At 40.9% G+C, this 12,623-nt stretch overlaps 1 protein-coding gene across 1 annotated transcript in view; it reads left to right on the top strand.

The window, feature by feature from the left end:
* Positions 1-12,623, top strand: part of CCDC13 (coiled-coil domain containing 13) — a 70,352-nt gene that overhangs the window by 308 nt on the left and 57,421 nt on the right. The window lies entirely within an intron of this gene.

Here is a 12,623-nt window from a genome sequence, read left to right on the forward strand (position 1 = left end):
GGGGGAGTGGAGGGGGAGGAGTCTCCTCCCCAGAGTCTTGTAGTAGACGGTGTAGGCCAACTCGAACTCAGCCTCTGCCTCGCCTCTCTTCGGGGCCTCTGTCTCAGAGTCCTCTCCCGCGGTACCGAGAGGCGGATCGGGAACCACGCGGCCTGAGACTCGCACTTCCCGCATTTCCCAGTCCCCGTCCGGGGCCAGCCCCCACAGGACTGGGGATTCATTCAAGAGTGAGTCCCTCTCGAAGTGGGACTCCAACCCGGAGAACAGACCTCACCCCGCTCCCGTCAGAAACCCATTCCTGCATAGATGTCTGTCGGACTGGCTGGCAGTGTATTAGGGCGCCGAACTGAGCATCTCGGGCGTCTCCCCCCACCCCCCGACCTTCAGGAGGGAGAGAGAAAGAGAACAAGAAAGTGGCCGCCTGATGGAGCCAGAAGCATCAGTCCTTCCTCACTGGTGCCTGTCTCTTCCGCACTGGTTAGCCTCTGGGCCCTTCGTTCGCCACAGGACGCTTGAGTGGGTGTCACTCTCCCCACCCCGTGGCTTATTTATGTCTTTCCTGGGTCGAGAGCTCTTTCCGTGCAGCTTTAGCTTTAACTTAATGGCGCTACCGCTAATAATAATAATAGATTTAAAGCAACTTTAGATTTACAGAAGCATTGAACAAAAAATACAGAGTTCTTTCATACATTCCCATTTCTTCTCTTATCTTGCATTGGTGTGGTATATTTGTTGTCGTTGATAAACCTACATTGGTACGTTATTACTAACTAAAGTCCATAGTTTACATTAGGGTTCATTGTTTTATATTGTTCAGGTTTATAGGTTTTGGTCATGTATCCACCATTAAAGTTTTCAGAACTGTTTCATCTCCCTAAAAACCCCCTGTGCTCTGTTGTTCGTTCCTCCTCCCATCCCTCAGCCCCTGACAACCACTGGTCTTTTTTTACTTCTTTATAATTTTCCCTTTTCCAGAACAAACATACAGTTGCAGTCATACAGTATGTTGCCTTTTCAGACTGGCCTCTTCACTTAGCAATATGCATTTAAGTTTTCTTCATGTTTTTTCATGACTTGATAGCTTATTTATTTTCATCACTGAATAATATTTCCTTGTATGAGCGTGCTAGTTTATCTGTTCACCTACTGACGTATATTTTAGTAGTTTCTGACTTTTGGCAAAAATCAAGCTGTTATGGGCATTTCATGTGCAGGTTTTTGTGTACACATACTGTTCACTTCATTTGGATGAATACGATTACTGAATCATATGGTAAGACTACATTTAGCATCAAAAAAGACTGCCAAACTGTCTTCCAGAATGGCCTTATTATTTTGCATTCCCATCAGTGATAAATGAGATTTCTTGTTGCTTCATATTCTTACCAACATTTGATGTTTTCAGTGTTTTGAATTTTAGTCATTCCAATATGTATGGAGTAGTGTCTAGTTTCGTTGTTTTTGCTGTTTTTTGTTTGTTTGTTTGTTTAGAAAGCAGGATTTACTGAGAGGACAGAAAAGCTCCCACAGTGGGAGGAGACCTGATGGGGTTGCCCGGCTAGTTTTATTTTGATTTGCAATTCCCTATTGATATATGATGTTGAACATCTTTTTATATGTTTATTTGCCATCAAATATCTTTTTTGTTGAAGTGTTTGTTCAAAGTTTTTGCCCACTTTTTAGCTGGGTGTTGTAATTGGGTTAAGTTTTAAGAATTCTTTGTATATTTTGGGTACAGTCCTTTGTCAGATGTATGTTTTGCACATTTTCTTCCAGTCTGCGACTTCTCTTTCCATTCCCTTAACAATATCTTTCACAGAGCAGAAGTTTAATGTTAATGAAGTCCAATGTATCAATTTTTTTCTTTCATGGAGTTTTTTCTTTCATGCTTTTGGTATTGGATATGAAAACTCATTGCCAAACCCAAAGTCATCTAGATTTTCTACTATATTAACTTGTAGAAATTTTGTAGTTTTATACTTTATATTTCAGCTTATAATCCACTTGAGCTAATTCTGTGGCAGGCATAAGGTCTGTGTCTAAATGTTTTTTGTTTGTTTTGTTTTGTTTTGTTTTGTTTTGCATCCAGATGTTCAGTTGTTCCAGCATCATTTATTAAACTATTTTTTCTCCAGTGGATTGCCCTTGCTTCTTTGTTAAAAGTCAGTTGACTATATTTATGTGGGTCTATTTCTGGACCCTCTGTTTGGGTCCATTGATTATTTGTCTGTTTTTTCATCAATACCACACTGTCTTGATTACTATCATTTTTTTTCAAAGATAAATTAATGCTGAAATTACTGTGGTTTATAGTAAGTCTTGAAGTCAAGAAGTGTCAGTTCTTCACTTTTGTTTGTTTTCCATATTGTGTTGGCTATTCTGGCTCTTTTGACTCTCCACATAAACTTTAGAATCAATTTGTCAATATCCACCAAGAAATTTACTGGGATTTTATTGGAATTGCATTGACTCTACAGATCAAGTTGGGAAGAACTGACATCTTAACAATGCTGAGTTGTCCTATTCATATATATGAGATAACTATTTGTTTAGTTCTTCTTGATTTGTTTCATCAGAGTTTTATCATTTTTATCATATAGATCTTATACATATTTTGTAAGATTTGTACCTAAGTATTTTAATTTTTTATATTAATATAGTGGTGTTTTTTATTTCAATTTTTTATTACTTAATTGCTTTAGGAAAGCATTTGACTTTTGTATGTTTACCTTATGTCTTGAAACCTTGCTATAATCACTTATTGGTTATAGAAGTTTTTTATAGAATCTCTGGGATTTTCTACATATATGTCACCTGCCACCAAGGCAATTTTATTTCTTCCTTCTATATCTTTATATTTTTATTACCTTTTCTTGTCTTATTCCAGTAGCTAGAACTTCCAGTATGATGTTGAATAAATAGAGAGAATGGACATCCTTGCCTTGTTCCCAGTCTTAGAGGGAAAGCATCTAGTTTCTCACCATTAAATATGATGGTAGCTGTAGATTTTTTGTAGATATCATATCAAGTTGAAGAAGTTCCCTTCTGTTCCTAGTTTGCTTAGAGTATTTATCATGATTGGGTATTGTATTTTGGATTTTGTCAAATACTTTTTTTTTTTTTAGCTTGTTGATGTGATAGATTACATTAATTGAGTTTCTAAACCAGCTTTGTATACCTAAAATAACTCCTATTTGGTCAGGTGTATAATTCTTTTTTACATTGTTGGATTCAATTTGCTAATATTTTGTGGAGAATTTTTGCATCTATGTTCATGAGAGCTATTGCTTTGTAGTTCTTTTCTTAGGGTCTTTGGCTGGTTTTGGTTTTAGCATGATATGGCTTTATAGAATGAGTTAGAAAATGTTCTCAGTGCTTCTATTTTCTGGAACAGATTGTAGAGAATGGCATTTGTGCCTTAAGTATCTGATAGAATTCACCAGTGAAACCATCTAGGCCTGATACTTTCTGTTTTGGAAATTTATTAATTATTGATTTTATTTCTTTCATAGATATAGGCCAATTCAGATTATCTATATCTTCTTGAATAAGTTTTGGCAGGTTGTGTTTTTCAAGGAATTGATCCATTTCATCTAGATTAGCAAATTTGTGGTCTATGGTTAGTCTTATTATTAAGTATCCCTGAAATCAGTAGTGATGGTCCCTCTTTTATTTCTGATATTAGTAATCTATGCCCCCTTTACTTATTTATTTATTTTATTTTGTTTTATTTAGCCTGGGTAGGGGTTTATTTATTTTATTGATCTTTTCAAAGAACCAGCTTTTGGTTTTGTTGACTTTATTGTTTTCTTGTCTTCAGTGTCATTGGTTTTTGCTCTGATTTTTTTTTCCTGCTGCTTACTTTGGATTTAATTTACTCTTCCTTTGGTGGAAGCTTAGATTACTGATTTAGAATTTTCTTCTTTTCCAATATATGCATTCTGTGGTATAAATTTTCTTCCAAGCACTTTTTTCACAGCATGCCACAAATTTTGAAATATTATTTTAATTTAAATAAAAATATTTTAAAATTTCTCTTGAGACTTCTTTAATATGTTATTTAGAAGTGAGTTGTTTGATTTTCACATATTTTGGGATTTCTGCTATTTTATTAATTTTTAAATTCATAGGAGCATACTTAGTATGATATCTTCTTTTAAAAGTGTGAAGATGTGGCTGGGCTCGGTGGCTCAGCCTGTAATCCTGCGCCTTTGGGAGGCTGAGGTGAGTGGATTGCCTGAGCCCGTGGGTTTGAGACCCGCCTGGGCAGCGAGACCTCATCTCTACAATAAATCAAAAAATCAGCCGGGCGTGGTAGCGCATACCTGTAATTCCGGCTACTTGGAAGGCTGAGGCGGAAGGATTGCCTGAGCCCAGCAGGTCGAGGCTGCGGTGGCCGGGAGTGGCCACTGCACTCCAGTCTGGGCGACAGAGTGAGACTCCAACTCAAAAAAATAAAGTAAAATAAAATAAAAATGTGAAAATGTGTTTTATGTCACAGAATGTGGTCTATCTTGGTTAATGTTCCATGTTAACTTGAGAAGAATGTTTATTCTGCTGACATTGAATGAAGTGTATAAATATTGGTTAGCTCCAGATGGTTCATGGTAGTGCTTGATTAAATGATACCTCTACTGATGTTCTGCCTGCTGCATGTGTTACACTTTTTGATAGTTTCACAATTCTAGGATATTCTCTTCCATTGTTTTTTTTGTTTTCCATTCATTTTTTTTTCATTGCATTTCAGTGTAGGAAATTTCTTTTGACCCATCTTCAGCCTCACTAATTCTTTCCTCACTGTGTTCAATCTACTAATGAGCCTATCAAAGGCATTATTCTTTCCTGTTAAAGTGTTTTGTTTTTAATTTCTAGCATTTTCCTTTTATTTTTCCTTTTAGTTTCTAATTCTCTGCTTATATTACTCATCTGTTTTTACATGTTGTCCACCTTTTCCATTAGAGCCTTTAGCATATTAACCTTAGTTATTTTGAATTCCTGGTTTGGTAATTCGAAAATCTCTTTTATATCTGATTCTGGTTCTGATGCTTGCTCTTTACACTGCTTTTAGCATGCATTGTAACCTCTGTGTTTGTGTGTGTGTGTGTGTGTGTGTGTGTGTGTGTGTGTGTGTGTGTATCAGGTAAAAGGACCCAAGGTAGATAAGCCTTTTGAGTGAGGTTTCATGTTTCTCTAGGAGTTGGGTTGTATTTACTGCTTCCTATAGCTCTTATATCAGAGGCTAAAATTTCTTCTAGTGTCCTTGTTTTTTGTTTCCCTTCTTGGCTTTGCGCTTTCCTAGAGACTCCTTAAAAAGGGTCTGAAGCTTATAGTTCTTTTTAGCTGCAATCCCTTGTTACTATACAGGAACCCTATTGAATGTGTTGGTAAGGTGTGGGAGGAGGGGAAGCATAGTCCTACATACTCTGTATTTTAGTGAGGCTGTGTTGAGTACCTCCCTTCCCCAGGTCTATCAAGCTTGGTAAAACCCAGTCAGCTAGGCTCTGGTGAAATAGTTTCCCTTGAGATTGGGCCTTGTTAAAGACAATGGAGAACTCTGGGCATATTCCAGAGTGGTTCCTTTTCCCCTTCGCCTGCCAGAAGCATGAGGGGGTTTTTTCTGATCTTCACAGTAAGAACCTGGTAAGGTTCCTGGAAGTAAAACTCATGAAAGTGTGAGGAACCCCTAAGACTGGATCCCTTAAAATTTTAAACTCTCAAGCTAATCTACCCTGAGCCTCCAGCAATTCATCAATTACAGTTTAAAGTGTTCCTGCTGATACTGGCTCTAGCTGTGGGCTTCTGCTTCCCATAAGCTGAGTCCCTTGTTTTCGAATACCTGTCTCTCCAGTTTTCAGGACAGCAGTCTGCTCTGTATCTCACTTCTCTGATGAATCTAAGTTCCATTGATCTTCAGTTGTTGATTTTCAGTTTGTCTAGCTTTTTTCTTGTTGTGAGGATGGGAGTGGCAACTTCTAAACTCTTTACATGCCAGACCAGAAACTGGAAGTTCTGTTCAGCCTTAACTTTAAACCGCTTGGCACTGCAGCTTCTACTACTTAAGTCCAGAGGAAGTAATAAGATGTGGCCATGCCTCAGAACACCACAGGTAGAAGACACAAATGTTAAAAGTGATTTTAAGGGATTATGCTTGTCTAAACATGCTTGTCTTACAGTTACTTATGGATAGCCTATTCAGATACAGCAGCTGTTACAAAGGGTGGTTGACCAAAGAAGACCAAATTCATTTATTTGTTCTGGAAATATGTATTAAATACTTACTGTGTGCCAAGTACTGCTATAGGTGCTGTAATACAGTATGAAAAAAATAATAAAAATGTAGGCTGGGCGTGGTGGCTCACACCTATAATCCCAGAGCTTTGGGAAGCTAAAGTGGAAAGATCACTTGAGGCTAGAAGTTCAAGACCAGCCTAGGCAACATAATGAGACCTCATCTTTACAAAAATAATTATTTTTATTTTAAAGATGTGGGGTACATTTCAGGGTTAGGTATACAAATGTTAATTATGCATGTACCCTTATTGATGAAATGTGTCCCCCCAACCCTAGCGGATTCCCACTACTGCCAATCCCACCCTTGTCCTCCCCTGGCAGTTTCCTACTACTGCCAATTCTTTTCTTATAGTATTACAATAATTGTTCAAGGTTCGCTTGTAAGTGAGAATATGTGATACTCAGTTCTTTGTTTCTGTGATAGGTCACTCAGTATTATAGAATCTAAGTCCATCCAGGTTGCTGTGAAGTTTATAATTTTGTCCTTCTTTTGGCTGCATAATATTTAATCTTGTATGTGTACCACATTTTTTGTCCAGTCCTCTTTCAGTGGGCAGCATGGTTGGTTCCATGTTTTTGCTATTGTGAACAATGCTGCAATAAACATACGTGTGCAGGTATCTTTTTCATAGAGTGATTTGAGTTCCTCTGGGTATATTCCCAGCAGGGGGATTGCGGGGTCGTATGGAAGGTTGATTTTTAGATTTTTTAGGAAGCGCCAAACTGTTTTCCACAGAGGTACAAAAATAATTTTTAAAGCCATCTTAGCTACTTGGGAGGCTGAGGCAGGAGGATTGTTTGAGCCCAGGAATTGAGGCTGTAGTGAGCTATGCTTGCACCACTACATTTCAGCCTGGATGACAGAGCAATACCTTGTCTCATAAAAATAAAAAAGTGTGTCCTCGTGCAGCTTACATACCAGTGGGAGGAGACAAATAATAAACAGGTAAACATACTGTATGTCAGATAAATAACCTGGCAGAGGAGAGAGTTCAGAGGGTGGAAGCAGGGGGAGGGGATGTAGCATTAAGTAGAGTAGTTAGGGAAGTCTCCCTGAGAAGCTACCCTTGGAGTAGAAACCTGACCAAGGTCAAGGAAAGAGCCATGTAACTACCTAGGGAAGAACACTCCAGCAAAGGGAACAGTTGGTGCAAAAGATTGTGAGTTTGATATGTTCTTGATAATGAAGGATGGGTTAGGAGAGAAACCAGATTACACTGGGCCCTGATTTTGTGCTGTGGTGGGCATGGTCTGACTTTTGTGCTAGTAGATTAATGTGTTGAAAATAGATCATAGTATGGAACAAGGACAGATGCAGGGATATGAGTTAGGAGGCTATGGTAATGATCCAAGTGGATGATGGTTCTTGGTCTGGGATGATTGAGGTGGGAAATATATTTTTATGGTAGAATCAATAAATTTTTTTTGATGATTGAATGTGCAAGAGGTGTGCAGGGCACGGATCATTAATTACTACCATTCTGCATTTTGGCCACAGGACTTTTGCACATGCTTCCCTTGTACCCTAGATGTTCTTTCTATAGTTAACTCCTGCTTGTACATCAGGTCTCAGCTCATTTCCTTGGGACGCTCTCCTGCGCCTCCTAGACTATATCAAACCCTGAGAGAGGCTCTCAGCACATGTACTTTTTCAGAGATCCCAGTTATGTTGCATGTTTATTTGCATGGTCTTTTGATCAATGTCTGTCTGCCCTACCAGACTATAAGCTTCATTAAGGACAGAGCTTTGTCAGTCGCTCTCTGTGTTGTTCCAGCAAATGCTCGCTGAGTTATTTTTTGAACTACATCCTACGTGAACAAATTAATCCAAGTTCAGTGTCTTTAGTGCTACTTGCTCTAGGGCCATACTGCTGCTGTGATTCCTTTATTTATTCATGGCAAATGTAAATTTATCACTCAATGCACACCTATGTTGGCTTGTACAACAAAGACAAGATTCAGAGATAAACACCAGAGTTTTTAGCCTCAGTGTGAGTGGAAGGTAACAAAATGTTTTCCAGTCACTCATTTGGACTCCTCAGAATACACATGGCAAGCACATCTTCGTGCCTGTTTTTAACATACACCACATTGTCTTGGATTTGTTAGGAATCAGGTGGAGTCATGGGGCATTTTGGAAAATTTAGCTTTTATTTTATTTTATTTTTATTTATTTTTTGAGTTGGAGTCTTACTCTGTCGCCCAGACTGGAGTGCAGTGGCTGCTCCTGGCCACCGCAGCCTCAACCTGCTGTGCTCCGGCGATCCTTCCGCCTCAGCCTTCCAAGTAGCCGGAACTACAGGCGTGCGCTACCATGCCCGGCTAGTTTTTTTTATTTATTGTAGAAATGAGGTCTCGCCAAGTTGCCCAAGCTGGTCTCGAACCCGGGGGCTCAGGCAATCCACTCACCTCAGCCTCCCAAAGCGTGGGATTACAGGCTGAGCCACCGAGCCTGGCTAAGTTTAGCTTTTAAAAAGCAAAAGTTTTCCTTTCTGGTTCCTGGGAATCAGCAGCCTGCTCTAAAATCTTGTTGTCCTTGGTCAAGGTTCAACCTTGACTTGCTACTAAGCTGTTTGGGAAGAGAGGAAAGAATGTGTTCTGGGGTCCATCTCAGAGGGGTTCCTGGCATCTGCCCTCCCACTGCCCCTAACCAGTTTCCTGTCTCCATAGACTTCCCTAGTCAGCCTGTTCTGACTCTCCTTTGCTCAGATTCATACATCTGTCCCATCTTCACCTGGTGACATCTGCTTTCTTCTATCTGCTCCTAGCTGTCTGTTCTTCCTTCATCTTCCCCTTCCTTCTCTCCTGCCTCCTCACTCTACACCTTCTCCCCACACTACTTTGTCCATACTCTAGATCTCAGCCACCTGAAGCTGCAGGCCAGACTGCCCTCCTGAGCCCAGACACACCCACCCACCCAGATACCCACCCAGATACCCATCCAGCATCTCTGTGTGGAAGGCCCAGGATGTCTAAAAATCAAGTTTACTACCTTACCTGCAGCCTATAAACTGCTCCTCTGCCAGGGCCTGTTATCTCCCCAATCACTCAAACCCAGACCTTTAACCATCCCCATCTCCTTCTCTGCACACCTGTTCGCCCTTCTGTATCTCCACAGCCAATTTTGATTAGGCCCATATTCCTTCCCCGAGTTCCCTACCAGCTAGGACCTTTGCCTCCAGCTTCTCAAAAGGCAAATATGATCCTGTGAGCACCTTCTAACAGCTCAGAATAAAATCCAATCTCCTTAGTTGGGCAGATCAGACCCTCCTTCCGGTGCCTCCCCAAATCTCTGCCCTGCCCGCTGGCTATCCTGAATCCCTTTCAGTTCTCCACTCATCACATTCTCCCTGCAAAAGTTCTTCTTCTGGTAGGAGAGCCTTCTGCCCCCCACTCAGGTCCCCTCCCTCCCTCACCCACTCCAGGTTCATTTCTTCAGCTCACAGCTTCCAGTTGACTAATGTGCCTGCATCTCATTCCCCAGCCAGCCTCTCCGAGCACTTAGAGCTGCCCTTCTCATTCCCTGCTGAACATTTTTAGAATAGATACCCTGGCCACAACCCAGACCAATTAAATCCAAATCTCCATTGGCCTTGAGCATCCCAGGTCAGATGCTAATACCCTGGGGACTGTTGGATCTCAGTGTCCTCTCAGTGCAGGCATGACTGTCTGTCTCCCAGAGGCTTGATTGGCCCAAAGACACCACTTTTAAAACAGTGATAATGATGACAATTTCCATACATTCTCTCACTTAATCCTTACAACCCCTCTGTGAGTTAATATTTATTGTCATCCCATTTTGCAGACAAGGAGACTGAAGCAAAGAGGTTAAGTAATTTTCCTGGGGCACAGTGTAATCCAAGATGTACCAGTTCCCGAATGACTTTAAGTATAAGTTAGGAGTGGAAAAGGAAAAGAGCTTTACAAGTTACTGTGCTTGTCCATTCAGTGACAGTTCTATAAGCATTAACTGAGGGCCTTTCTGGCCAAGATGCTGAGAATTAACAAAATAAGACATAATACATCTACCCTCAGAAGTTTCTTTTTGAAGGAAGGAATAGAAATACAATGATAGATAATTATAATACATTAAGGCTAAGTATAGTGATCAAGGGATGTCCCAGGGATTCTAGAAGTCCATAGAGTGCACTTGGGAAACCTAAAGTCTATGTGGTAGTTAATGGGAAGGTAAAGGGCTGGGGTGAGTAGGCCTGGGGAGGAAGACATCCCAGGCCAGGAAGGCTGAAACCGGCTTCTGAGATACTTCTAAGCTTAATCCTTAGCAGGAGTCACAATCCCACACATCTACAGGGGCTGATGAGAAATAAAAGTGGGCAAATCCATCAGGTATAAGAAGAAAAACAACATTTGCGTGCACTGATGATGGGCAGCTGATGTGCCAGCAGCAGCATCTGGAAGTGATAGGGACAGTGGTAGAATGAAAAGAACATACCCTCCCCAGAGGGAGCTCTCTGCCCAGCAGCTGCTGTCCATGTGGAACTATCGGCCTGGCATTGCCAGATCTATAAAAGAAGCTGGAAATCTGAATTTAATTGAAATCTACATATCTTTGAATGTTGAATGTTGAATTCAAATACTAGCATAGCATTCTGTAAGATTCTAACAGAAATGTCTGTGGGATGTGTTAAATTAAGTTTAGCCTAAAGCTACCACCTCACCTATTTTAAGTTCATCCTAGAGGCTTCTCACTACATAGTGAACTGTAACCTATTGGGATGTGTAAACAGACTGTAATCTATTCTTGTACCAATCACAGAGTTTCAGTCAATTACAGGCGGCCAGTGGTTTAAATCATGTTCAAATGAAGCAAACACTGAGCTGTAGTCAGTCTGGCTGTTTCTGTACCTCTCTTGTGTTTTCTTTCTTTCTTTCTTTTTTTTAACATCACTTTCCCTCTTCTGTCCATAAATGTTATTCGACCATGTGGCAGTCCTGGAGTCACTCTGAACCTATTCTGGTTCTGGTGGCTGCTAAATTTGCAAATCCTGCATTGCTCAATTAAACTTTGTTAAATTTAATTTATCTAAAGTTTTCCTTTTAACAGATTGGTCCAGTCTTTGGTCCAGCTACAGTGCCTCCTGTGAGTCCTGGCAGGGTCTCACAAGGCAAGAGCCACTTAAATCTGGGTTTAGAAAGGTCTCAGATGGTCATGTACAGTATGGATTAAAGGGACAAAGGCAAGAATAATTATAATACATTAAGGCTAAGTATAGTGATTTCAGTGCGCTAGGGCAGGAAGCAGGTAGCCAGAGAGATGAGGAGACCCTAGGAGAAGAGTCTGGAGCAGGCAGGGAATGCAGATGCAGTGCCCAGGAAGTGACCTTGTTTTATGAAGCTGTGGGGGTAGAGGCTGGAGGCAGCTGTGTTGGGGTCTTGGTCACTGTGGGCCCCGTAACCAGGAATGCTTTCTGCTGGTGCTCACAATCATCACTGTGAGGGACAGGGAGGACCTGGATATGGGACAAGGAAGAGGAAGAAGGGAATCCTTAAGAAAGACCAACAGGAGGGAAGAAAATAATATTTTGTTTTTCTCAATCCAAAGTTGACAAAGTGTCTTCACACTGCCCTTGCCTTTACCTCTCACAGCACATCTGGGTTCTCCATGCCATCATCTCCTGCTTACTGAAGAAGGGCCTGAGGCCTGAAGAGGTCTAGAAACTTTAGACTCACACAACTGGTGGAGAACCAAGCTCACCCAAGTACTATGTCAGCTCAGGCCAGGCTACTTGTGCGGTAGCCCAGACCAGCAGCGTCCAACGCCCAGGCTACACCCTGACCAGTGACATCAGGATCCCTGGGCCTGCACCTGGGTATCAGTAGAGCTCCCTAGGTGATCCTATAGTGCAGCAGAGAACCACTGCTTTACATGCCGGCCACAGCCTTGTTTTCCTGACACACTGTTAACCCAGAATGATTATTAACAGCTCTTCCTTTCACTCTCCAAGGTAATGAGAAAATGAAGAATATGACTGGCCCTTCTTATCATCTGCACAAAGTAGGAAATCACGTATACATTTATTTTTAAACTGTATTAATTGCTTCTTCAAATAATCGACTCAATAGTGTTTTCTTCAATCTCTAGACACCTTCTCAGGTAAAAATCCTCTAAATTGGGTAGGTACACTAAGGGCCCACAGTCCAAATTCAGCTTTCTGCCTGTTTTTGTAATAAAGTTTTATTGGAACACAGCCACACTCATTTGCTTACATGTTGTCTTTGGTTACTTTCTCCTACAGTGGCAGAGTACAGTAGTTGCGACAGAGATCATATGGCCCAAAAAGCCTCAAATATTTGCTGTCTGGACCTTTACA

Source organism: Carlito syrichta, unplaced genomic scaffold, assembly GCF_000164805.1.
Source record: "Carlito syrichta isolate Samal-C Ts95f unplaced genomic scaffold, Tarsius_syrichta-2.0.1 Scaffold311198, whole genome shotgun sequence".
In the NCBI taxonomy this organism is placed as follows: Eukaryota; Metazoa; Chordata; class Mammalia; order Primates; family Tarsiidae; genus Carlito; species Carlito syrichta.